Source organism: Ammospiza caudacuta, chromosome 2, assembly GCF_027887145.1.
Source record: "Ammospiza caudacuta isolate bAmmCau1 chromosome 2, bAmmCau1.pri, whole genome shotgun sequence".
Lineage (NCBI taxonomy): Eukaryota > Metazoa > Chordata > Aves > Passeriformes > Passerellidae > Ammospiza > Ammospiza caudacuta.
This window is the reverse complement of record NC_080594.1, coordinates 71,602,971-71,629,734: the sequence shown is the minus strand read 5'-3', so window position 1 is coordinate 71,629,734 and position 26,764 is coordinate 71,602,971.

Here is a 26,764-nt window from a genome sequence, read left to right as displayed (position 1 = left end):
ATCTCCAACTTTGGACAACCTGTTCCAGTGGTTCAACACCCTCACAGTAAAGAACATCTTCCTAGCATCTGACCTAAACCTGACACCTAATTCCTCTGAGACCCTATGCTCCCTTGCTTGGGTCCTGGGGATGGCAAAGGAGACCAGAACAGGGGAGAAGAAAGGACCAGACACTTGAAACAGAAGAAATTTGAAACCTTAAAAAAGCAAATCCAAGATCTGGGATCATATTTTCTGGGCTGAGCAACATTGCAGGCCACTCCTTCATGTGTATGGATAAATATGAGCCATGGATACATGCAACTTTCTGCTCTCCCTGCACATAGCTCAAAGTGCTTTCAAATCAGCTTTCAAAGCATTCTGTGACAGTAAATAAACTTTTCAGACCCTCTGCCATTTGGAGTGTAAGTATAGCTTACTCTCAGGTAGGGTACCTTAATGTACCTACCTAATATACCTTACTCAGCCTAACGTAGCTGCATTTAGGCTACAAGGGCAGGATGGAGATCCCGAAGTTGAGGAGTACACACCCATCTTTAGCCTTTCACAGCACAGTGTTCTAGCACAGCAGCAGGGGAGGGGAGATGCTACTTCTGTAATTTCACCATTTTTTATTTTAAACCTCACTAATAATAGCTCAATGGAAAGTAAAAAAAATTCATAAGGACCTTCTTGACTTCAGCAGAAATTGTAATCAGCAGCTTCCCACAGCTTAAAACTTCCATTCCTGCTGTCCCCAGATCAGCTGCTTCTGCTCAGTTTCTTTGAGGAGCTGACTACATTGCAGCAGTAAATTTCACCAGCTGGATGGGGGAAAAAATGGAGAATTCCTTCCACACAAAAATTACAATTGAGCACAATTGTGCACAGAGGCAAGGCAGGAGGGAACAGTACAAATACCCATTTTCATATTTCCATGCACCTAAATATATCATAGCTTCCCTGCAAAAGCCTCTCATGAGGAGCTTCTGTTTATTACAGCAGCAAACAGCACAGCAAAAAATACTGGCTGTAGGCTGCCATCTGCCGGGTTTTGTGATGAAAGGTCACTTGCCAGCAGATTTTGGCAGATTCTGCCTTAACACTGCAAACAGCATATCAAATCCTGACCCATGGAAGGCTGGGGGCATCCCATTCCCATCAGTGGCATCCAATGAAGTTTCTGGAAGCCAGTGGGTTTTCTGAACCTGACTTACAGCTCCCCAGAACGCTTTAAAATGACACTGCTTTGCACAGATATTGTTTCTGTACTGACACTAATTTTAAATTAATATATTTTTATGCTCTCAGTCAGGTTATGAATATTTCAGCCACACAAATACACACACATTAAATCCTCTTTGAAGCCATGCTAATATGCAAATTCTAGTTTTTGTGTAACTTCATGTCCTGTACAACCTGTACATTGCAGTAGGATTATAGTTTTATTTTCACCAGTTGACATGCCCTAAAGGTTCTACATCTGTTTTCCTGAGCTCTAAACATCATTTAATGACATATTACAGCTCAGAACACAAACATTTTATTGAGTTCAATGGCAGCGTGTAAGATAAATGAACCTGTGCTGATGAAGAGATATTGGGTCTTTTATTTAGCTGACATTTATGCAAACATGTGCGAGACAAGCACTCGTAAAATATTCTAGAAATAAAAGCCAGCCTTGTCTGAATCAGTACTATTTTTGCCTGACTTCACTGGGTTCAAGATTTCAAGCAATATATCCTGGTGTTGGTACACAAATTCCTCAGCCCGCAATGAGCTCAATATATTCTCCACAGTGAGTTAAGACTGAGGATAGTGCCACTAATTTTGCAGTGGAAAGTAGAGGACATGGAACTCTCTCCATATTGACCATATTCTCAGAGAAATTCTTGAGTATCATTCCAGTTGTAGTGTGTACCTCCATCTTGTGGCTGTTACTTTTCAGAGACAGTCTTATCAGTACTTTAAATTTTCATCTGAATTGTTCACCAGCTTTTTTAAAAGTCTCATGAGCCCCTGTTGCAAGCCATGTTAAACTTTCTTTGTTCCAAAAGATGCACAGCAGAGTAACTGACTATCAAATGAGCCAATAACACAGTTGAATTTTGCAATAATTGAGCCTCACAATCATGATGCCGTAATCAAGAGGATATTTGTCAAATTAACAGAACTTATACTAACTTACTTTTGTGTTTTCTACAGCTCTTTGCATAATGGATATAATTCCTTATGTGAAAGAGTCTTCCCTTGCTTTCTGGCTTGAGTGTTCTCATGGATCTCAGTGGAAAGTAGAGAACTTGGTGGTATTATTATGTATATGCATTTGTAAGTAGGTGTTTGCATTTGCATGCACATATTTTGAAATTTCTCAGAAAAAGAGAATAGAGTTTCAAGTGGAAACTTGAAAACTTGAAAGTTTTTGGAAGCTAACAGCATTGTGAAATTTCCTGTGGATTTCAGCATGCACCAAATAAGAGTCTTCAAGGCCTTATGCAATCTCTGCTGGAGCCAACTTCTTAGTTCTACTGTCTCTTCTTAAATACACAAATCAATTAAAATTTAACATGATTCTTCTCAATTTCTTGAGCTGACAGGAGCCTCCTGAATTTGAACCAAAAGGTAAATACAGAGCCCTGCATGTGGGATGGGATAACCTCAAGTGTCAGGGCAGACTGGAGATCAGCTTCGAAGGAAATGACCCCATGATTCAGCTGGAAGGCTGAAACGTGACCCACCAATGCACCTTTGCATCACACCAAGGCATCCTGACTATATTAAAAGAAGTTAATCCATCAGGTTAAGGGAAGAGATTATATTCAGCACTTGTGAGATAACATCTGAAATGCTGTGTCCAGTTTTGGACTCCCCAGTAGAAGACACTGACACGCAGGTAAAAGTGCAAGAGGCCACCAGGCAGCTTTGTAGCAGGATACCATGTTTTAGAAGGAGGTCAGGTCTGAGAATGTTCAGCCAGCAGAAGGGAGGACTATATAATAATAATACAATACCAATATATATATAACAATACCATATATATATATACAGTATTGTCAAATATATATATAACAATAGATATATTATTAAATATATATATTATTGTTATAAATATATATTTTATATGTAATATAAGTTATGTTTTTATATATATAAATATATATATTTCTTTTCATATATATATATACATATATATATAACAATACCAGATAAGAAGGTGTAGATAAAGCAGCATCAGATTTTTCTAATAGGTGCATGGTTATCTATGAAGAGACACCGAGCAGAAATTGGAACACAGGAAAATGTGAATAGCTATAAAAAAAGATTTTCACTATGAGAGTGCTCAAACACTAGAAGAGGTTGTCTCAGGAGGCTGTGGGATCTCCATCCATAGAAATACTTAAAAGATATCTGGATGTGGCTCTGAGCAAATCCTGACGCTGGCTTTGAGCAGGGGAGTTGTATGAAACACATCCAGAAGGTGCCTTCTGGCCTGTCAGATTCTCTTCTTTACCTTCTGAAGAATTTCCTTGTTCACACGGCAGTAATAACATGATGCAGGATTCTCTCCTGGCTCTCAGGCACTTCAGCAGCTGAGGAAGAAACAGCCCACGACACTGTAACAGAATATTCACTCGAAGCTGTCCAAGGCATCAGCTCTGCGTGCACGCAATGAGACAATCCCCACCAAAGCTCCATTATAAAAGGGTTGTTTTGGGAAACTGTGTGTGTTGGGGAAACAGCTCCCTTTCTGCAATTTAAATGCTGGGGTTTGACATCATCTGTAAATGAGTTTGCCAGCCTAACAGCACAACAACAATGAGCTGTCACATTAGCAGATAGGATGAACAGCTAGTTATTTTCCAGGTAGTGGAAAGCAATTAAGAAACTCCCATGTCACTCCAGTTGGTATGGTCTATTGCTAATTAGATGCAAATCTCACCTTAAATAAATAAGCAGACAGGTTATTTCTAAGTAGAACATCCTATTTATAACCCTAGAGGTGTGTTTTATAAAAAACAGTAGGTCTCACTGAGTCTGATCTGCACTGAATTAGGCTGTCCTAAAGTGCCATCTCCTTTTCCTGGCCCATAAACACATTGGAAAGAGAATTTTTAGCAGCCTACTGAATTATTTCCTTCCAATCTGAAGGACAGGAGAATTTGAGGGGCATTGTGAAGACTTTTATGCCTAAAAAACACGGTTGCAAATTATAGTTTCCAGTATTGCTGTCAGGTTAAACAAAAATCCATCCTCAGATACACAGAAGTATTGGATGCAAAAAATGTACCAAGGTAAGACTAATTTTGATTTTAAAGTAGTTCTTATAGTCAAATAGCTAGGGGGTTTGGTTTTTTTTGACTATAGATAATGGAAATACTAAGTAAAATAGCTCACATCTGTTGTTGTGATAAATCAAATTCTAGTGCTATTTTGAACATCCTAAGCATCTTCAGACTGTTAAACTGAGCATGTCACTTAACAGTCAATGGATTTGTCTATTAAGTCCTGGGGAATTCAACATCATTTGTATTTGCTGAGCAAACTCCATTGGCGCCAGTGGATAAAGTAAACTTTAGGATGACCTCTGTTGGCAAAAAGTCATAGATTACAGATATTTGATGAGACTTTTTCTTTCATTTCACCTCCTAGAGTGCAAAATTAAGGGTTATAATTTAAAATCAGTTGCCAATTGAGAAGAACATATGAAATTGAGTATCAATGCCTGAAATTGTCACATTAACGATGGTGCCATAAATAATGTATGAGTGATGATGATTGCTAATCATATTTGGAGTTTCTTAAATGTAGCTCTGACTCCATTTGGTCTGAAATTGCAGGAAAGCAATAAATTTTATGGATTTTGAAGTATGAAAGTTACATACAAAGGCTTCAAAGGGTACTACAAGTGCTTTCTGGCAGTCTTTATCTATAAAAAAATATCAATTCCTCTGTGGAGAAATACAGAACCTGGGTCTTACATTTGGAGTATTTCCTACTGAAGTAGTAGTATAGTAAAGACAGATACTTATTTTAGGCAGATGTTCTATCTTTATTTCACAGCATCTAAGTCTTGCCTTGCTTGACTTCTGGCTATCTTCTCAAGTAACTATTTCTAACAAATATTTGCATCCTATATATACACAGAGAGGATATAGGTGACACCAGAGCCATTATTTTTTATTTATTGTAAACCTTTCAAATTTTAGTAGTGTTCATAAATGTGTAAAAATGTGTCTGGGGTTCAACATACCACTGATCTCTTAGCTTTTTAAGTCATTGATTCTCTGTCCTGGAAGGAAAAAAAAAAAAGATAAAAGAACGCATCTAGGCAGGACATAAGAAAACTGGTGATTTTTCCAAGCTCTCCTGTTTCCTCCTATGTGAGCAAGGTATCTGGTAGCAAACACTACTCTGATCTCCTGAAGGAGGGGGTCTTTTCCATGAATCATGGATGGCAGGAGTGAAAGAAAAGCAGCACGTTCCTTTGATGCTTGCCATGCGCAGCTGCTCATCTGGGTGTTTATAGAAGTAACCCCCTCTGAATATGCTGGGTTGCAGTCCCCAGGTTTTGGATTTGGAGCCCTGTTGAGCACTGCTGTGTTCAGACACTGCTCTCATACCCACTTGTCTGCTTTAGAGGATGGGATGATGTTTGTTTGGGGTGTTTTCAATGGCTGCCTGTTTATCCATTGTCTTATTTCTCTGATCTCCTTTGTCACAGGTGTAAATCTTTTTTTTCATCTCAAGTTTGTTTTTCCAGTGCTGTATTGCTCCTCCAACCCCTGCAGTTCCCTTAGTTGGGAGAAAACAAGCTGTCAGCACCGCTGCAGGAAGCCTGCTGCCAGGGCATGGGCATGTCTGCTTCTCTTCATCATAAGGAGCCAAGACATTTTATGTATGTTCACTGTGTTAAGAGCAGGGTGACACAGTCACTTCAAACAGCAAAATGCAAAAGAACAGTTCAGGAGATGCATGACAGGGCATGGTGCATAACAGCCAGAGATGTTGGATGCATCTGATGTGACCTGATTCTAGAACACAAACAAAGACCTGGCTATTTAGCTTGGGGGAAAAAAAAAAAATAAAAATAACTGGAGTGATATTTTGTCATAAACAAAGTGGCAAATAAGAGAACTGGCAGTTTCTCAAGGGTATCTAATACCAAGGTTTCTCAGTACTAAGTCTTTCTATGAGAAGCACAAACGCTTAGGCACTTCAAAGGTAACATAACACAGAGGAACAAGACATGAATATTAATGTAAGGCAAACAGAAACATGATTTCAAAAAGGAAAGTCAGACAGATCATTGAAAGGCAGTGAGATAAGGAAGGAAAAAAAAAAAAATCAGCCAACCCACCAAGAAGTGCTTTTAGGTAAATTGCCTTGCACATCTGACTTTCTCCCTCTGTCCCTCCAGTAAATACTTGGTCAAGTAAACTCTGCCAGGTAGCTGACTGCTCCTTACTCTTCCCTGGCCTCTTTCAGCATTTACAGTTCACACAATTCATGCAAAACATTATCAACTGTCCAACTACCTATACACCCACACAGATGGAGAGTCAACATCCTTGAGCTTTAGTTTGATCTTTTTCTTACTCACCTCCAAACTCTTGTTTTGATCTGACACAAGTACAAGTCTCTTACCTTTCTTTTCATTCTCATGCATGATGCTAACTTCCTTCCCCTGTTCCTCTGCACCTTCTCCATCAGGAAGGAACCAATCACCATGAAACTCTCAGCTGGGTCAATCTCTGCAACTAGGATACTCTACATACTGATCTATGTTCTTGAGAGCAACACCAAGTAAACATAGCATGGAAGACACAGCATTTTGGGTTTATTTAATTGTAATTTCCCCAAGATAGAAAGCAATTTTGCCAGAGGGGCAGCAAACTTTGTTCATGTGGCAGCTATCACTTTGATACTAGCATTGCAAGCAAACAGCAATGCATGGTTTGCCCCAGAAAGCTGATGGAGTGAATAAAGGAAATTGAAGTGTGGATTTCCCCACAGTATTTAAAGCAATAAAAGTGATGGACCTAATTCTCACCAAGAGAGAAGATGATCAGACTGCTCTACAGAAACCTATTATGGCCATCAGGAGAGGCTCTGAGATCAATAGATATTTAGAGGGTAGCCACAGTATGAGATAAATGTCTTTTGGAAGAGAAAAAAGTTTTAAGAAAGACTGTTGGTGCTAGTGGAAAGCCAACAGCTGCTCAAACAAGAATAACAGGAAAAAAACAACCCCAAAAAACCAAATGCACAAAAAATGTGCTTGTGACCACTTGAAAATATTTGCCCAAAACAGTGGGACTTTTGGCTGTGTGCACACTTTTTCTGCTTTTCTATTAAGCATACAGCTGAAAACCATTCCTTTAACCTATTTAAAGAACTCCAATTAGAAAAATAGGATTTTCTTTTCTGACATACTCTGTAACAATATCATTAGTCAATCAAATAAGAACATAAGGACCGTACAAAAATGCAAGTTAGATTATTTAACTTCTTTATTGCTTACAAATTAAGCTTATTTTGTCTCCATATGTACTAGTTCATTAAAACTGGCTCTTTCTTGTAAGAAATATAATTGCAACAGTATGGAAACATCAGGCTGACCTTTCAGCCCTGGTGTAATCATGACCTTACTTATTCCATTAAGGTAGAAAAGCTCTCTCAGGGACCGTGTCTGAAAATGCATCAGTGGGAGATTTTTGTCTTTTATAGCTGTCAGGAAACATACTGGGATACTTTATTTGCTGGCTGAAAAAATGATGCTTCCCTGAGAAATTATGAAAGCTATCCCAGTAAAACAAGAAAGTGAGGCAGCATCAGGAATAAGCACAAAGCAAGAGCACCAGCCTGAGTGTGAACTGGAACCTACATAAAACTCATAAAGAAAAGAAATTCTAAACCTTTGAAACAACTCCAATCAGCTTGAAATAAACTGGACTGCTATTCTAGTAATAATACTCCTAAATAAATTGTTATGGTTCAAACAAGCAAAGCAATCAGACTTTCTTTTCTCTGCTGAAACCATATATACTGATTCCCTTTTATCTGCCTATCACAATACTCTCCTCTGAGCCACAATAACTCATCTTTCAGGACTGAATTCTCCCAATAAAGTTTCAATTCATAAACAGATCCTTTGTAGGCACAACACATTGCCTGAGAGTTTTTCATTCAAGATGAATATTAAAGGCAATTATATATAGAAACCATACTAAGAGTTGACCGAGGTCTGCAAAACCTTTTCTCCTCAGCAACAAATGTCCTGGAAATAACATCAACTTGTTCATCTGTTCTACCCTATAGGGAAAACTTTATAGTTAAGTATAGAAAAGAAATTTGGCTTACAACTTTGTTACAATAATAAGCACTGTTTTTACAAATAAACTGCAAAGATCAATGAAAGATGCATGCTGTCTTGTGATGTGCTGCCAATATTTTAACAAAGAGCTCTAACAAAAAAAAGGTCCTTCCTTTGCTCATGCTAATCTTGACACAGAAAGCAAGTTGTAAAACTTTTTCATTTTGACCCCAAAAATTCTCTATTAAACTTACAGAAAATACAGAAAGACAAAAAGGGGGGCAGTCATCTAAAATTAGCATTTGCCAGGGATTTTTAGGTTGTGTCCTGAAAAACTGATTGGTAGAAAGTCAAAGAAATACACCTGTGGACAAGAACAGGAATGATAATCCATGGCATAGACAGGATAAACTAGGGGTAGGTCCTTGTCTCAACCTTCTGATGCCAGGTGCACAGAGAATGCAGGTTTAGCTGAAATTCAGACCAGGAACTTCTAAGCCATCATTCTTCACATTTTAAAGATTTCTGGCTCACCAGAACTGTCCAGGAGAGTGAACTCTCACAGTAGGGACTTCCTGAGAGCATGAATAGCCATCATTTGACATGAACTTAATTTGAAAATGAAAGAAGCCAGAACCTAGACAGAATTTAGGCCCCCTAAGCTCAAAATTGTAGTTTTTCAAGTGTCTGTTTATCTGCTGCCTAGTCCTGGAGACATCACTATTTTCAAAGTGAGAGTTTCTCAGCAATTGACTAATGTCCAGCATCACTCAGGGTCTAGAAATTAGCTGTTCCCCTACAGGTTTCTAGTAATCATTTCCTGTCAGTAAGTGCACACTGACAACTGTCATAAATCCACAGCTATGTTACACAGGGGCAATAATTTTCTTCTGAAATACTGCTGTTGCTACATTCTCTCCTCAGATTCTACTCCAAATTTCTACAGAGAACTCACTAGTTAAGTCACATATCAAAGGAAAGGGAGATTGAAGTTTATTTCCTATATATTCTTGTGATTGGCTCAATTACAGTCAGAGTCTCTCTGAGCTGACAGGGTGTAGACAAAGGCCTTGCAAGAACATGCAGTATTTGCTCCTATTCTTTACTGTTACTATTTCCTCTCGTTCTTTAATCAATCTGATTAAAACCAATACTTTGAGCTTGTGAACAAGTTATCTTAGGATTCATAGCTTCAGAAACAAAAAGACCATGAGAACTATCCTGTAATTCTTGCCCATGGGTTGCTTAATGAACGACTTCAACATTGCTTAAAAAACATGTTATGTTTGAAAACACCTCAGGTGAAAATGCATTAGCTCCAGATTTATCTATTGCTTTGGTTTTACTAATTTGTTGCTTCCAGAGACACCTAAAGGATGGTCTCCACTTTGATACCCTGTGATCTGAGAGCACCCCTAGTTGCTGCTGTTGAGAATTTGTCTGAAAACTCAGGCTTACTACAGTTCAGTCTGATTCATTTCATAGGCAAAACATTGACTCCTCAGTAATACTGTGCACGTGTCTTGATAAAGTGATTAGGTAGTAGCCTTGAGATGAGCTACAGGACTTTTCTAGGTCAAAAGCAGGGCCATTACCCTTTTGTCTTGGAACTGGTAGAAGAATTCAGCAGATCACTAGAACTGAACATCATGAAATTGCAGTCATGTGAAGGATTATAACCACCAAGACCAAAATCCTTCAAGACCACAGTACATGTAATTTCTCTGTCCTTGCTAAACATTTCAAAACTCACCGAGTATAAGCTTTTTAGACTCCTTTGCCACCACTAATAAGCAATTCTGAATCCTCTGCTCCCAGATGAGATACTGTCTGGTATATCATGAGTCTCCTGAGGAGTTTTGTTTAAATAATTGAGGAAAGACACATATTTGAGAAATATTGGTTTGGAGCTGTGAACAGCACAATTCAGACTTAGCTACTGTTTCAAGGTTCATGCAGGGACCCATCTTTCTAAAGAAATGCTGTAAGACTTAAGGTTTGATTTCACTATGATACTTTTTGCCAATCATCTTCTAAGCTTGAGACTTGTTGGCTATCAGCATCTCCACTATTGCAAATACGTGGTGAGGCACACACAGCTTTGGACAGGAATTTTCAGCATAGGAGAGAAAAAAATGAAACATGGGGAAAAGTTCAGACTTATTAAAAAGGAAAGAAAGAAAGAAACAAAAAAAAATAAACAAACAAACAAAAAAAGCAAAATTTATGGCATGTTGGATGCTGTCTTAGAACAAAAGTCATATCTCCCCATAAGAAGGACCTGGGGCACATTAGGAATAATGATCAGTGCGGCCTTCAAACAGCTCAGTGTGATCATGTAAGGAGTTCAGGGAGTAGAAAACAGCAGAAGTACTGGAGTGTTGTTTCAGTATATGTTCAGCTGGAAGACTCACATACAGCACCTCTTACTGTTCCTTTGCTCAAAAAAAACTTTTCTCAGGCTTTTGTCCTTGAAGTTTTTAATGGTCTATTGACTCAGCTCTATTTACTCTTTTAGACACAAGCTCAGCAAGCTGGCAGACCTAGATAGCCAGGAAGATCCATTAGCTTTAAGAAATTTTAACAATTAGTTAATATTTATATTGGTAGATTTCTTTGTGTGGTTTCCCAAGAATAGAGTGAAAAAAATCCAGGGAATTTGTAATGGGTTGGCTCTAGGAACCAAGGGCACTCTTTAAATTGCTTTGCAGTGGCAGTCCCCATTTCATTTCAGCCTTTGCTGATTTTTTTTTTTTTTTTTTTACAGCACAGTAAGAGGTTTATAGCTTACTGACAAAGACAGAAAGAGAAAGAAAGGGAAACAAAGTTGTCAGCTGTATCCTTGGGGCTCTGATAATCATGAAAGGGCTTCCCATTCAACTGGTTCTACTTTGGGTTATTGGATCAAAACCACCTTTTATATGTAGAATTATTACAGTAGAGTTTTAAGCTTTCATGTGGAAGACGTGTTACTGCTCCACTTGTGTGATTTCAGTGCTGTTTCAGGGGAATAAAATGTGTTAAAGCTCAGCAGGCCCTGGGCATGGCTCACTTCATGGGAGCAGAATGCTGGCATTGTGATAGGCAGAGAGACACTCAAACCCACGAAACTCTAGCAATTACCCAGGACCCACAAGAGGTTCACCACAGGAGGGTATTCCTGATCCAGCTGACACGGGGTGCTGGGAGCTGTAGGTATTGAGAGCAGAGGAGCTCTGTGACCTCCTCTTGCTGCCCAAAGGTTATGGATGCACAACTCAGGGACATACAGCCTTCTTGAGGCAGCAGGGCACAGCACCTCACAACTCCAGCTGATCCCACAGCTCCTGCTTAGTGCAAGAGCAGCCTTTTCCACATAACTTCTGCTTGGACTTTAAATAAAATCCTCCTTCCCTAGAAGTAGTGAGCATACCTTGGGAAAACAGGGAAAACCTGAGCACACAGCACACCTCTGTTCTCCCACTTTGAGGATTATTCTTACATCTATCTACAAACAGGCTGTGAGTGCAGGTAAGAGAGTAATTTGACTGCCTTAGCTCAGTGATTAGATTGCAAACAGAAGCCAGCCATCCTGACCTCCTGATTCTGCTTTAAAGCCACCACTGTAATCATTAACTGCTCAGACTTGGAAATACAAGTCACATGTGTGACGTCTCACTGTAGAAAGCATTGAGTAAGAGCAAAGACAAATAACTCCACTATAGTACCAGAAAGAGCTGGGATAGGTAATCAGTTTGAAAAATAAAGGACCTGATTCAAGAAAAGTCAATTTGTAGTAGTGAGAACAGGCAGAGTAAATGTTCATAACAATGGCAAGATGCCATTTATCTGCGCAAAGATCAGCTGATGCACAAGTACAAAGGGCTGCACTCCCTGGCAAGAAGTTCTACAGGTCAACTACTCATGGCACAAAGAACCCACTCCTTACAGTTGTTTTAAGTCTGGCTACATTTCATGGTTCTTTGGCCTCACAATGGAGGAGGAAGCAAACAGACTTCTACTTTCTGTGCCACTCAACGGTTGCAGACCTCTGCCAAGCTGTACTGGCACTCTGTTATCATTATATTGCAAAGAGTCCGCATTGCCTGAGTTCCATACCTCCTTGATGTTTCTTGTAGGCAGCTCCCCTAGGCATTGATTCTTCCTTGGGCTCACAGCAACCAACTAACTCCAGGGCCCACCAATCCACTCTTCTTATTGGCTACAGGTGTGGCCTGTTAAAGTCAGGCCTTCTCCTAAGCTTAAATAATTAACCCAGCTGCAACTCTTTAGGGGGTCAGATTACTTTCTATACTACATTTATTTACTTATGTTCTATGCCCCTACAGCACTCTCCATCCTTTAACTACTCTCACTTCTCACACCCTTTTCCAATTGTAAAGTCTCCCTCAAAGACATGGTGATCAGAAATCTGCTTAGAGCATCAGCTGGGAAAAAACTAGATATTTGTACGGCAGTAAGATGATGGGATTTTAAAAATTGATTTATTTTTTGTTCTTAATGATTCCTAGTGTTTAATCAGTTTTTTTTAATCAGCTACTAGGATTATCTTTTCATTTATCTATCAGAACTCCAGAGGTTTTCTCTACAGCAGTAATAACGGGCATTTTACACAATTATAAGATTAGGTTTTCTCCATGTACATTTTTTTACACTTGTCTATGCAAAATTTAATTTGCCATTTTTTGTACAGTCATACAAACATATCTAACTTTTTGCTGTCAAAAATAGAAGTACTGCACTCCATGTAAGTACTTGGTTTGCTTTTCATTCTCTTTCAGTTACTTCCTCATGTAAATTTTTGTAAAATTCATACAGCTTCAGCAACTCTTTCTGTTTTGCTGAAGCAACAGCTTTCCATTAAAAATATTGCAGCCAGCTTTCCTTGGCAATATATTAGTCTTCATTTGCTTTGTAGTTCAGTGACTTTATGCCTTTTCAATGTTTTACATATAAATTAAACTGAAAAGGACATAGACACAGCTGGTTAACTCAATGTGGTTTCAAGTAAAGTTTCTAACTTTCTTCCCTTATTTTCAGTTACTTTGAATAATTATTTGTGCAGTTGAGTGGGTTGTATATAGAACTACTGGTGGGATGTGTGCAATAGAAATGTTAGAGATGATCAAAGTCTAAAAATTTTTAATTATTTTAGGTTCCCCTTCATCGTCTGTGCTGTCATTTTAACCAAAATGTCTTTGGCATGACTGTGTTGACATGACAAGATCCACAACTGACAGACAATTTGCTGAAATACGTGACTAAATCCACTAATTCAGAGCAGGATCCTTTTTGAAATATTAAACTGCAACCTTTTTTAAGAACTTGCAATATAAATTGCAAATATAAACCCCAAACACTGCACTATGCATGGGGTATTTTTTACCTTATGGTCCATATTGGAGGAGCTACTGGAGAAGACATAGGATAATCTATGGTATAAGAATCCTGTTCAACAAAATAAAATGTTCTTGCTCCTGTATAATGATCCAGAATAAGAGAGCCCTAGTATGCAATATTACATGAGCACTGAATCAACAGCTTATTTTGAACAAGAATGTCCTCCAAATAGTGATATGGTGGAAATAATGTTTTTTACTAAACATTTTAAGAAAAATTTAAGTAACTAATGATCCAGTTGTTAATATATCCTACTTGTTAGTGGTTTTGTTAACCTGTGGAATATCTAATTACTTTGGAAGCTTTTGCTGCCAATTATACACCTCACATTTTATTATACACCTATTAAAAATAGATGCTAAGTGCCTTGAAATGCTGACTTCCATGCTAACTTCAGCTTTTTGCAATAAAAATATTCCAAGACATCAGGTGAGCCTGCTAGATGGAAATGAAGAAAATTATCAATTACTGGAATAAAGAGGCTGCTTGGAACCATGTATTTAAGTGAGCTGTTCTAAAGACCAGATATATAGTAAGAGTCAAGGAGTTTCAGGGGAAATGGAAACAGGGAACATGAATACTTGCAAAAAGGACAACGAATATCAAAACTAGAGAGAATGATCCAAACCATTCAAGCACAGAAATTTTGAGAGAAATATTGATTGGTCTGAAGGAGGAAGTGATGGAAATATCTGAAAGTACCAAAAACTCAATAGAGAACAAAGGTCAAAATAAAAGCATGCATTAATAGTCAAGGACATGGCTGACAGCAATGGACTGGTTAAAACTCAGGAATAGCTCTCACCACCCTCATCATGATCTACAGGTCTATAATCTGATAAAACCACTGCACACATTATCTTTCAGCAGAAGATCTGCATGCTAACAACAGGCAGGTGACAACAAGGTGATACCACAGTGTGTGTGCTATCCAGTTCCTCTTATCCCAGCAGGAAAGTTGAGTAGTGCTGTGAGAAGATCCAAAATGGAGAAATACTGATGAAAATTTGCTGTGTTTTAGGCATGCTTAAGAAAAAAAATTTCTGAGTCAAAATAATCACACTAAGCCTTGTAAAAAGAAGTAAAAATATTTCAACAGTGCCAGAGAAGAACAATGTGGAATGATGAGGACCCAGCTGCTGGGGTACCTTTTCCCTGTCATACACAAGTGACCCTGGACAGACCACTCAGACACAAGTCCTTGTGCTTTGTGGTGGTGAGTCACAGAATCACAGAATTGTTTGAGTAGGAAGGGACCTTCAAAGGGCTCTGAGGGTGAGTGAAATCTGTGTGGGAACGACCATGAATGTCATGAATGTCTTTGTTTGGGAAAAAATATCTCCTTGCTCCTTTACAAGGTCTCAAAATGAGTTAATTTCCTGTTTATGTCAGCTAACCAGGCCTGTGTATTTTGATCACAATTACAGGCTTAAGAAATCCAATAATTCCCTTTAAAATTATGTATTTAATGACAGCATATGCGCTGTAAATTGCTTTTTAACATTTTCATATTACCTTTTTTCGTTTTAGATTTTCCATGGAAATAAGAGGTACTGAATTGTGAATTTTTAATAAAAATTCCAGAGACCTCAGCATCAATAGTGCACATTTACTGATGAATATTTTACAATTATTTTTAACACAATATTTTAATGATCAGTTTGAGCTCTATCCACTACTCCTCAAAAAGGGAGAACTTCTTACAGAATATTTGCATTTCTTCACATCTGAATTATACAGTAGGAAAAGTTCTCTAAGGAACATGACTGTAATCCTCCTACTAAAATCAAGAGTAAGTTATTGGGAGGTGGGGTGTACAAATGGTGGAGAGAAGAAGCTTAACATTAAGTAAGAAGGACAATAATAAGGCTTATCTTTGATATTTATGTTTCAGAGTTTGGGGCCAGGGTAGGGAGGGATATAACAGAGTGTTATTAAAATTAAACTCAAAAGACCTTCCGTCAAAAAACTGCAGCTCTGTTTTCTCTGTATGCCTGGATTTTACAGACTGTGAAACTGCAGTGTTCATTCATTTTGTAACCACAAACTGTGGACCAGCTCAAAGCCACGTGAACTCCTAGACAATTCTGGATTCCACAGAATTACTACCAAATTCAGCATCTAAGAGGGAAACAGGTCAACACAGCCAGGAAAAGCAGATTAGGCACTAATAAAACTGGTGTCTGCGACTCTGAAGAAGCATGTGGATGACTGTTACACCTGGGCTAACAGCATGTGATCCAAAGTGACAAGGTGACAAAGCAAACAAAACCAACTTTATAGATAGATCTAGACATAGATACAGGTATATAGATATGTAGACAAAGAGAAAAAAGTTAGTCCAGACACTTGGAAAATTTATTGGAAAAGAATAATCCAGGTAGAAGGCAGATCTGAAAGAAAGACAAATTAGGGTACTTTACCTCTTATGAAGGCTGAGACCTGCTTCTCCCTGCTGACCTTGAAATTGCAAACTTAGTAACTTCCAGAACTGTTAGTGAAACCTGGAACAGGGGACTGGTGAAGCCCCTGTGTCACATCTTGCAGACCTTGTCTGAGATATGGGACTGCACTGAATGCACAGAACAATCAGTTCTGTAATTCTGAAACTCTGAAGTCACCTGACCTCAGGTGGGACTATGAAGGATCCAGACCCTTCTTACAGAAATTTGCTGAAATTTTATCAAATATTTTTCCTTTGTTAAAACGGATTCCTTCAAGACTATCTCAGTGGTCTCTACTCATTTCAACTCTTCCTCAAGCCCTCATGTCACATTAAATTTACTTTATTTTTGTGCTAGAAAAATGCCACTATACATGTGAGATATACCACAACCATCTGAAATTTTAGATACTTTGAACTGGGAAAAAGCCACCATGTAAAACAGTAAATATGACATCGAGCTGGGAAAAAGCAGATAAAAACAGAAAATACATTGTAGAGCCAGAGGGCATCCTATGCGATATAGAAGACACTAAAGGCCAAGTAACAGAGCTGGACCCATAGCCAGGTCTGAATTATATCTTCAAGAAAAAGAGAAAAGAAAGAAGAGCAATAGAAAAAAAGGGGGAAAAAAAAGAGAGAAAGAAAAAACAAAGAAACCCAGTTGGTTGAGGTAACTAGACAGGTAAAGCAGTTATCACTATTGCTGAAGTTTTTTATTGTGCTTTTATCCCTATTCCTCTGCTGCACAGTCTAGAGTGCTGCTTTTGAGAATGTTGCAACAGGAGCAGTACTTCCCTTCTCACATGGGCTGGCAGAGACACAAATGCTTGCTGCATGCTGTCTATTCCATGAGATCTCCCAATATTCTGCCTGTTCCACCTTTAAGAGGAATGTGTGCGTTTCCAAAATTTTTGTACTTACATCCTGACATCTCCCAGATCATTAAGAATGGAGGCCACATGTTCCTGCATATTTCCCATTTCAGAAACAGGAGGCAGATGAGGTGTCTCCACACTGACCACCATTCTGCCATGTGCTGGGGAGAGAAGCCGATTATTGTTCAGGGATTATCTTGATACACTTGGATGTAGAGAAGTTTGTCCCTTTCTTAGTTGGCATTCTGGAGGAGAAGACTCCTGGCCTCCAACATGTCCTGAGCAGCTGCTCTGTCACAGCACAGGTGGTGGGAGCCAAACACACAGTGCACAGCCAGAGTAGGAGAAGACCAGGAGACTGTGCTGCCCCTGTTAAGTAACAGCTTCACTATCCCAGGACAGCTTAAATCCCTCCTGAGATTTCTGGGAGAAACTGGCCTGCTGAGTGCTCAGCTTGGAGTGAGGCAGGTCTACAGAGGACGTGCACCATTGTGCCCTCTGCAGCATGCCAGAACAGCAAAGCTGCCATTATCAGGGAAAATAGAGCATATGTTTTCAAATAACCACCCATCTGTTTATCTTTTTTATGCATGTATTCGCTGTGACTGCACTGAGGGTTGGTGTCTGCTCAGGAATAACAGACCTCAGTAGGGAACACCTGGAGGCAAGTAGAGGCACTACAAAGACACTAAATAAATAGGATAGGGTGATATTTTGTCCCCACCTGTCAAAGGACTAGAGGGCAGCTTTTAGAACTTCTATGCATGTACGATTGTAGTACTTCTCCTACCATTTCCAAGATAATCTCTGATGATTTCATCTGTTTTGAATAATTTTCTTTACTTATTTTCTTTATGCATTCACACACAGAATTATGTAAGAAAATGAAGCTCCGTCTCTCGACACAACTTCAGCTGCATCTTTTCTTTTTGTGATATTTTGAGGATTCACAAGAGTTTTCTCTAATGTTAGCTGAATATTTCTCAAAAAATGTTCACTTTCTTTTCCTGAACACCCCCTCTTGCCAGCCTGCATGTCAACAGAAAAAATCTTACAGTAAATATTAAACAGCTATTTTTTCCATCTATAGTATCATATATTGCACCTTTAGAACTTCTGTACATGTCATTGACCCAAAGAACACAATAAACTTCTGTGGCATTGGCAATAAATGAGGTTGTAAAGAAGTGTCAGCTAATACTGTGACAGCTCATAATAAAGCAGTTTTCTCTCTGCAGTACACATGTACAGCAAACTTCCATAAACACTCACGAACTTAAATGCAGAAAAATCCCAACTTAAAATTTCTAGGATCCCCAACCCTAATTTGAAAATTGTCTTCAAGAAATCCATGCCACAGTATCTATATCTTGGTGAGACATCTGGAACTGCAGTGGAAAACTTCCCAGTTTCTCTCACCTGCTCATTTTGGTTTCATAAATAGAGGATCTCATGGAAACAAGCAGAGTTCAAAATAGTGAAAGATGGGAAATATCTTCATGTTGTTCAAATCTCATCAAAAAAGAAAATTGCATTGCTTACGCTTCTTCTCTTTATTTAGTTCTTCACCCATGAGTAAGCTCCACAATGCTGCATCTTACTAAAAGGAATCTTTGAATATTAATTTGGAAAAAAATCTTCTTTTGTAATTTACCAATTATTTTTTTGTGCACACACTGCAAGGAAAACTAGAACAGGCAAAACTCATTTGATAATCTCACTCTTACTTTAGAATTTCTTTCAGTCTCATTTTAATTCCTCAGCATGGGCTATTTTTATTGGCATGCTATTCAAGCCTGTGAATCTGAATTTGATCGATGCATATTTGTATTCTTCCACAGATTCTACAGCTGTCAACAATTTTTCCGGCTAATGAAGCACATTCTCGACGTCACCCACCAATGAAAGAAAATGCACTGCAGCTACATGGCTAATGAGAGCACATTAACAATATTTGAATGAGCAACACAATTTCAGTTATTACTTAAAGACAGAGCTATGTTATAATAGTTAATGCATACAATTAACTATTGAAAGTCCTTGCTGTTGGTGTATTTCTACTGTCGTTCCTGTGGCAAACTGATTCTGTCCCAAAGAATAAAAGCTGTTTTGCAGAAGTATTTTTATGAATCACAGGTCATGTCTGGCCTGGAATAAATGCTGAGTTCTACAAGATGTATGGAAATTAATTTCTTCAATCTATTAAAAGAGTTTTAATAAAGGACTCCCAGGAGAATGTGTAAGTTCCAGCACGACAGTAGAGATACATATTACTGCATTTGCATCCTCTCTGAACTTACTCTGTACTCATATCTGGGGGAAAAAATGGGTAGGAGAACGACCATCATCCAATTGCTCTTGTTTCTTTACCAGCAAAAATGCTACCAGTTAAGTTAAAAAAATAATGCCTTGCTTTAAATGGAAGGTTTGGGTACAGGTTTGTTTTTGTGAGATTATGGATGAAGATTCCTGCAAGGAATAGCTACCGTTCAGCCCCTGAATACTTATTTTACACTGTACCTTACACAATGGGTTAAATTAAACAAAATTTGCAAGTGTCCATACCTGTTGACAGAGATTTTTTTTCACTTTCAAATGCCTGAAGAAAGAGCAAACAATAGTTCATAAATCATCTGTCTCTGTAGTTTATGGAGAAAAGCAAGGCTTCTTCCAAATGCCCTGTGATATCTTTATTAGGATGACATACAATGTCTTCGGGGAATATATAAGAGAGATCTTACAAATTGCCCTCTTAAAAAATCTGTTCCACTCTACAGAAATTAAAAGGAGCTGGCAGGATGTGTAACTCACAGCTGGGTGTCCAGTTTTGAGATTTCTGCACCCAGGGCTATGAAGCCCTGCCTGAAAAGGAAATGTTTATCAAAGGATTCAATCCCAGCACGATCTCACTAGGGCCTACAGAGCAAGAGGAGTCCTTTAAGTTATGTAAAGTTCTGTGGATTTTTAACACAAAAACCTGTGCTAATTGGGAATTTATGGAGAGGGCAAAAATTTTGCCCCAAAACCAGCTTAAATGTTGGCAATACAGGCCAGAGATGTCTTATGAGTTAAAAAGCAGAAGGAAAAGAATACCTTTACCTTAATTATATATGATGAGTACATTAAATATACGCCAGAATCCTCTGCATCTTCAAGTATGTCTATTTCACATGACTCTTTCAATAAATAAAGCAGGATTTAACCCCTATGTGCTCTGGGTGATTAATATGATTTCAATCCTTCAAATGAATACAAACAGGAACAAGAGCAGGTGAAATAGTTGGATCTGTATTGGAGCCCTAACTGAATGGTTTCTGGCATCCTAGCAAAAACTATTTTTTTTACATACTTGCACAAGATAATTTTGGAGGAAAGCTCAGGGGAAGAATACAACTTGTCTTGTTCATGACAAAAAGCTCCTAAACTTGCAGATTTTTTTACACTGACAAAGTACAGAAGTTGAAGAAGAGTTGAAGAAAGTTATTTTAAAGACATAGATGCACACATGCATTTATTTAAACACACATGCGCTTATTTCTTAGCTACCCTTAAGCTGCTGAGGGCCACTTAAACCCAAAATGTTGCTGCTAAATGGTTTGGGGCAGGATCCTTCAAAAAGTCAATCCACCTCAGGGCCCAGTGCCTGGTTCTGTTGTCCCCCATTGTGAGGTGGCTCTGCATTAACAGGGTTCCTTTTAGTCTTCAGTGGCTACTAATCCTGCCCATTGGGCAACCCCAGAGCAGGCAAAGAGGGCAGCAGGAGGCTGTTGGACCTGCCCAGAAACCTGTTCCCTGGATGCTTTCTCACCCCTGACTGAAGTGACCTGGGGATGCATCTGTTTGTTAATTTAGCCATGCTTCATTGCTGCCTCTGGCTGGTAAATCTTCCTGTAGTTCTCAGTGTCACAAAACCAAAGCTTTGACACCTTCCCACTCCAGGTTTTTTCGCAGCTTGTCTCTAAACGTGTGTGAGTACGAACTATGTTTTCACACTTATTTGGATAGCACCTGGCACTGCCAGTCATATTTTAATATTAATATATATTAATATCTTAATATTTACTTGGAATGGAAAAATATTGAGTATCATCTGAGAGGCAGAAAGATCCTCCCAGAGGACTGGATACCTGTTGTTCTCCCCCTTTAATTATGCATAATTCTTTTCTAGGCATTGTATCTTATGTTTTTCTTGAAGCCAGAGGAAAACCTTTTTGCAGTGAGTGATGTAATTTTGACAGATATCTTGTTATGAAGAAATAGTACTATGATTTCAGGTCCTATTAAATTGAGAATATATGTCTGGTATATGACAGAATGGTAAGAATGACACATGGTAAGAATAGCCATTTTGGAACTATAACCACAGAAATCTTTCATTTGCTTCAATCAAGATACAGTCAGTCACAGGACTACCACAACACTGGTATTAACATGGCCCTGGTGCTAAGGTTATAAACATGACCTTGGTTGCTAAGCTTGAGAAACCTAGAAAAATTCTTCTGGAAGGAGGTACTTCTGCATGAATCTCCTCTCTATATGTTTTTCCCAGCTGGAATATCAATAAGGTTGCACTGAGTCTGGCAGAGATGGGGCTCGCTTCCCCAGAGCAGCCCTCCCACTGCTGAGCTTGGCACTGGTAGCTGGAAAGGGGCTGTGACACCCCAGTGCTGTGGCCACTGCTGAGCAGCGCTGGCCCTGCATCCCTGCCCTGTCTCACATCTCACCCTCGGCAGCAGGAGAGGGGCGGGCAAAGCCCTGTGAGGGACACAGCCAGGACAGGCGACCCACACTGGCCAAAGGGGTATTTCACACCACATGGTGTCAGCTCAGATGCAAAAGCTAAAAGAAAGGAGAAGGAAAGGCCAACATTTGATACCAATTACATTCATCTTTTGGAGCAACTGCAAAGTGTGCTGGAGCTGAAGGGAAGTAGGGAATAAAACCTCTGGAGTTTTTCCTTTGTTTCTGAGAGCATGACCTTCACTTTTGTGTTAGCAAACTGCCTTTATCTCGACCTAGAAGGTTTTTTCCATCTTATAATCTCCCCACCCTGTTCTGCTGAGGGAGTGATAGAGTGGCTAAATGGGCACCTGGAGTCTAGCCAAGGTCAACCACCAAAGACCATCAGGTAAATTTCATGGTGACAAAAACATAGCAATGGGGTGAGTTTGCAAAGCCTGAATAGACAAATAGATTCAAGCTTACTTTTAATAGCAGTCAGATAATCACACAGAGTGAATAATTTTTTTTTTTTAAATTGTGTTTGCTTAGAGGTTTTAATTACTACCTATGTCTATTGTGGTAATTTCTGAATTGTGTGTTCCTGTCTTATGATATTGTAATGTGAATCTAAGGCTCTCCCTGAGCTAGCATATTTTGAGTGCACTGTATGTAGACTGTATATTTATAAGAAAAGTCTGCTATAAAGAGGCCCTGATTGAGTTCAGTTACTTAGGACTTGCATTTATTGAAACAATCTCCTATTGTTCATTAAAGAAATTCATGGAGCTCTTTCATCTCTTCAGCAAAAACAACAAAAAGAAAAGTCTGAGCATTATCTAGAGTTATCTCTGGTGGATTTGGTTTTGCTTCACATGGTTAAATTAGAGTTGGGGCTTGGATTGATTAGTAAAATCAAGGACTCAAGGTCTGAGTCTGTTGTTCACACAGGAGGTCCAACCACGTCAGAGACAAACACCCGCTTTAAGTTACTGAAGGGAAACTTGAGTTACTGCAGTGTAACTGAGAGGATAATCCAATCAATTAACCAAAAGGTTGTAAAGGAATTCTTACATCTTGGGCTAAACTTTCACTCTAATTTGCATAGATTTGCATTACTTATACTTTTCAAAAGGTATTTCCACAATTTAAAAGTTCAGTATTCGGTCAGTGGTCCCACTGGGTTACTCCAGAAATACACTGTAATATTTACAACCCCTATCACCATTAGGCTGCAACCACAAATTAAGAAATTCCCATTCCAATGAGTTGAAAACATTTCGTCTGAGTAGCTAAGTCAAACCCTACCTCAACCCACTTTTTAGTAGGATCCAGTTACATTTTTTAGCTTTTCTTGACTGTGAAACCAATAGTTTGGGGGTAACATCCATACAGCTAGAGAGAGCCTTAACAGATGGAAACATTAAAATGCTGTTGGGGAAATATAAAGTCCTCAAAAGCTAAAAGCACATACATTGTGCTGTATTTAATAGACCAGATCCATTTCTATTACTTGGACCATGTACTCTCCTGGAGGCATTTCTGTGATTCTTATTAAGTTGAGGACACAGCTGAGATCTGTATATCTCTTATCATTGTCGTGCGATGTTCCACCTCTGATTATAATCCTGCCATGATCCTTTTTTATCCCCTCAGTATCAAAAAAAGTGTCAGCACTTCACTTATCAAAGTTAATGTTCTCATCACAAAGAAGATCAGAAAGGCACTGGTCAGAAATTTCAGAAGCTAATTGATGACTGAAGCTCAGTTTTCAGCGAACCTGGATTTCACACCACCTGCTCACATGTGTGTAGAGGAGGTTTATCTGGTGGTACAAGTTCCAGACATGAACTAAGAAATGCAGCTTTCCCCATTCAAAATGCAATTGCCGCTCATGCAAATCCACCCTTGAGCCTGCACAGCTCTCAAAAGCAACACATGAGGTTGGTGACTGCAGAGAAGGAGAGGGTGATTTTTAGTTAATGCTGCTGCTCTTTTCTGCAGCAATCTTCTAAAATGGCTGAGGGGTAGCTAGCATGCATTCTGCATTTGACTGGCCTGTTTTCCCCTCCTTTTATACTATATGTCTCCTTTCAAGTTTACAGAGCTTCCTACTGGAAAAAAATAGCCATTAACTTGTCCAACACCTACAGAAACCCAGAAACCCAGCAACTAAAGAAATCTAGCAATAACATTACAATGCCAGCTAACAAAAGGTTACTATTTATGGTGCCATAAATCTCCAGGGGAAAAAAATGCATAGAGAAGCTGAAAGAAGGCAGGTGGGAGGCAGAAATATTCTTGCTGAACAATAAAAAAAATTATCTCTCCTCACTTTTGTGTTTGTACTTCATTTTGAAAAGTAGTATCCTACTATGTTGATTCTAAGTTCAAACAGAAAAGAGAAAATTCCAGAATAGTATTAAGTTTTAGTCAGAAGAATGGTTCAGGGAATTAATAATCACAGGGGAGAGGCCACAGGGAAGACCTGAGATTGTTGCTGTGCAAACAAAACCAGGCCTAGCTTTCCACTACAACTCTACTTCTTCAAGAGCAAAAAACCACCAAAACACCCCAGACTTCATCTGAGTACTTTTACATGTAGCTTGTTCCAAACAACTAAATATCACTGTTTGCATTGTGTGTGAGACTTAAAAATCACAGGTTGAGATCTCTGTCAGCAGAATCACTCTTGAAATCCAGCAACTTCTGCCAAGTCTCATCAGGTAAGGATCTGACCCCGTGTCTTCTCTTGGCTCACAACATTCGCAGGCAATGTAGCTGTGGTGGGTGAATCTTGGGCACCTGCCAGGCACACCTCCAGTTGCCCTCTCACTCCCCCTCCCCAACAGGATGGAGAAGAAAATGAGATAGAAAAGCCCATGGGCTGAGATAAAGACAGGAAGATCCCTTATCAAATACCATCATGACCAAAACAGACTCAAAGATTAATTTCATTCATTACCAATTAATATAGAGTTGGATGGTGAGAAATAGAGACAAAAGTAAAACAGCACCTCACCCTTGCTCCCCTGTTTTCCCAAGCTAAACTTTATTTATTCATTCCAATATCTCTACCTCCTCCACCCCTCCAGACAGGGCAGGAGGAAGGAGGGTGAGGTTTGTAATCAGTCCATAATATCTCCTCTCTGCAGCTCCTTCCTCCTCACACTTTTCCCCTACTCCAGGATGGAGTCCCTTCCATGTGATCCAGTCCTTTAAAGCTGCACAGACATGGGTCCTCTCCATGAGTGGCAGTCCTTCAGGATTACCCTGCTCCAGTGTGGGCTCTCCAAAGGCTGTGCCCAGATGCGTGTTGAGAAAATTGCCTAAATGAGACTGCCAATAAGCAGCCCATCAACTCTACCTTCTAACAACAGCTTCCAAGAAGTGTTAATTCAGTTTCTAACTAGAATTTGCTGTCAGGCCTAGGCAGAAAGGAAGGAAGGAGCAGGGCTGGATGATAGGGTTCTCCCTCAAATCTGTCACCTGTTCTTGGTTTGCACCTTTTTTTTTTTTTTTTTTTTACAATTCTTACACTTGTGTTAGTGGAACATGTTGCCTTCCCAAGTGTATTACCCGAAGTATATATATAAAGTATATGTATAATCTTACATTTGGATTCATGAAACACCCAGACTGGTCAATGAAAACAGAGGAAGAAGGAGGCTTTATGAATTCTGCTCAGTACACCACCAAAGGTAGTCAAAAATCAGCTCTGGGTTGCCCCCAAGGCCTCTGCCACTGAACTATACCTAATCCTGCCTCCTCAAAAGATACCAACTATAATTCTATTTTATTTTGAAAAAAACATTTAACCCTTTGAACTCTCCTTTCTATTGCAAAGACTTCGCTTTCCTTCCTTCTCACTTTTCTTGTTTGTTTGTCAGAGAGAAGCCTTCTTCTCCTCTCCTCTCCTCTCTTTCCCCATCTGTTATGGTCTGGGCCTGGCAAAGCCAGAGAGCCCCCATGAGTACACCTTCTCCCCGGTGTCTGCTGTGACATGTGACCAGGAATAAGCAAAGCAGGCTCCAAACTTAAACATAAAGAAAATTTTATTAACTAAGCTACACACAAACAATTACTAAACTACACACAAAAGAAGAAAGAAAGAAAGAAAGAAAGAAAGAAAGAAAGAAAAAAAAAAGAAAAAAAAACACGAGGAAAATGAAAACCTCACAAAAAAACACTCTCCCCCTCCTCCCCCCTAAATTCCCAATACAATACATCCTCCAAAATCACCAATTCTAGGTCAAACACCACCCTTTAGATTGCTCAAACTTTCAACTCCTCAAGAGGAGAGGGAGTCCTTCCGTGTGTCGTGGTGGCCTCTTCCGTCCTTGTTCCGGTGCTCTCACCACCGAACAGGGATCAGGGCTGCTTCCAGGGTTGTCTTTTTAAGGATGCTTTGTCCAGTTCCAGAAAAGCACAGTATCTCACCTTCTCACCTTTGGGACATCTATCCCCCCCATATTTTATATACACCCTGGGGCCGAGGGGTACCCACACTGAATCTTCTTTGGCACTGGGACATTTCTCCCCCTGGACTCAGTCTCTGTATCTCACAGAAACATAGCTCTGTCCATGGCTACACGAAAGAGTCCAGCATAAAATGCCACTCCATCTTCTCCCTTCTTTCAACATCTCTCACTCTCTCTGGTCCAGACCTCCATCACTCGTTCATTTCCTTCGTCCTCCTCCACTCTTATCACACGTCTAGGAAGGGTTAATGTTCTGTAGGGTTTTCATTGTCCAAAAGGGGTTAAAAACTCCTCCAGGCGGCTGGACTCCTGGCTGCACCCCCCCCCATCTCCTCAGCCGGGCTGCCTGCTGCCAGCACATATTTACTGAATTTCAAGGTAACGACACAGGCTGCACTCTCTCTCTCTCTCTCTCTCTGTCTCTGGGGGAAGGGGGGGGGGGGGGGGGGGGGGGGGCGGGGGGAAAGGCTGTCCGATGTCTCTTGGGGCTCTTCCTCCACCCTTCCATCCTCCAAGGCCTCCTTACTCCCACGTCTGTCCAGGCCCAGGC